Here is a 2,062-nt window from a genome sequence, read left to right on the forward strand (position 1 = left end):
CAGCAGCAAGCCCCCTTGAATAAAATGGGATGAGTTTTATTTACAGAGATTGAGTCCAGTGGCACCTTTAAGGCGAACAAAGTTTAATTCTGGGGATAAGCTTTTGTGTGCGTGCACACTTCTTCCGGTGCCAGATTCAGGTGGGTAGCCAAGTCCAGGGACGCCTTTAACACCAACAAAGTTTACTTCTGCATGCAGGCACAGGAAAGCTTTCCCCCAGAATTAACTTGGTTGGTCTTGAATGTGCCCTTGCACTCAAACTTTGTTATATTGCTTCAGACCAACACAGCTACCCACCTGAAAGTATTTTATTTGCATTCCTTAAGAGTCCGCCTTTCTCTCTGGAACTCAAAGCAGACTACACAGCATGATTCCAGACGATCAACAGGATGGGGCATTTGAGACGTGTGTAGGGTCTTCATTCCAGCATAATCTTTGACAGCTAATCCAATTTATTCCCCCATGAAGTGACAGGAGTCAAGTGATGAATCCGATAACGCAAGGTCAGTTTGACGAATAAACCTGGCTAGTCTCCAAGATGCCTCCACACCGGCCTCCTGCTTTATCTATAGACTGTGTTATGGGTTTATATATGCAAAAAATGTAGAAAAGAGCAAGAGTCTAACAAAATTTGTGGCAGGGTATGTTCACACCCTGTTTTTATTAGCCTTTTAAGGTGCTACTGGACTCTTTCTCTTTTCTACGGCGACAGACAGCCTAACACGGTTACCCATCTTGATCTATATATAAATGTCTCTGTGTAAATATGATTGTGCACAGTTGTGTGGTTTGTTGACGCAGATGCGTCCTCCTAGCCAGAGGGGGAGCTGTAGCCGCCCCGCGGCCCTGGGAGCGTCTTTCTCCCGAGGAGGCTTGCAAGGAAGCGCTGTCGCTGACATTTCAAAATACTGGAGCGGGCTTGGCGGCTGACCGCGGGCGCTTCGCTGCCGCCATCCCTCCCCCAGCCAGACAGAGCGGGAGTGTTTTCTCGACGGCTGTGAATGTCTCCCTTAAAGTCCTTTGGGCGTTAGAGGCCTCTGGGCTGCGGGGAGAGGGCAAGTGGGGTTATGACAGAGAGAGAGCGCAATTTGGATATTGGAAGAGACCTGGAAAAATAGGCAGAGACTGCTGGATGACAAAGCAGCTTCAAAGATATTTCTTGTTAAATTTTACACTGGTAATAAAATTGACACTACAAAATACGTAGTTGCACAATATGCATAATATGCAATAAAATATCACAATCGTAACGCATTAAAAAGTAATTTACCTTCATGCTCAGATATGGTTTTTATAAATAATAAAATACTGATGAATGCTGTTTCTCTTGCACAAGTTTCAGTTATGTGTCTTGCAGCTACCAGTAGAAAGCCTCTCTCCTTCTGAAGATTTTAAAGTACGTAAGGGGAGAAATTACACATTTTTAACCTGGCAGCAGGTGGCTTCTGACAATATACTTTCCAACACCCACAACTCTTTTCTTGTGCAAGCGTAGAAGGGGAGCAGTGTAAGGTAGCAACTAATTCATGCAAGAGCTGACTTTAGGCTGACTGCATGGGTAAGCTACGTACTCTGGCATCCAAGGCTTTTAAAGAAGTTTATATAGAGTGTAAGCTTAGAGAAGGTGTTCATGAAATCATTCCAACAAACTACAGTACATTAATCAGCATTTAAAGATTCTTGAAATGTTATTCACATTTGACTGCTGATCTTCACTGCCAAGGAATTTGGCATCTGAGGAAACAAATTTGCTATATGTAGCTTATAAACCCAGAAAATCAGCAGGTTCTCAGAACCAATTCTTGTTTCCCATTTCCTTGATCAACTCATCCCATTCACAGTGAGCTATCAGAACTTTTTATTATAGACTTTTATGCTTTATATGCAAGCTATGGAGCTGTGGTGGCTCAAGTGGTTAAGACGCTGAACTGCAGGCTGTGGAAGGTCGGTAGTTCAGCAGTTCGAGACCCGAGTGTGCCGCATGACGGAGTGAGCTCCTGTCTCTAGTTCCAGCTCCTGCCAACCTAGCAGTTCGAAAGCAAGAAATTGCAAGTAGATAAAT

The sequence above is a fragment of the Gekko japonicus genome, unplaced genomic scaffold (genome assembly GCF_001447785.1).
Source record: "Gekko japonicus isolate JY-2015 unplaced genomic scaffold, Gekko_japonicus_V1.1 scaffold201, whole genome shotgun sequence".
Classification (NCBI taxonomy): domain Eukaryota; kingdom Metazoa; phylum Chordata; class Lepidosauria; order Squamata; family Gekkonidae; genus Gekko; species Gekko japonicus.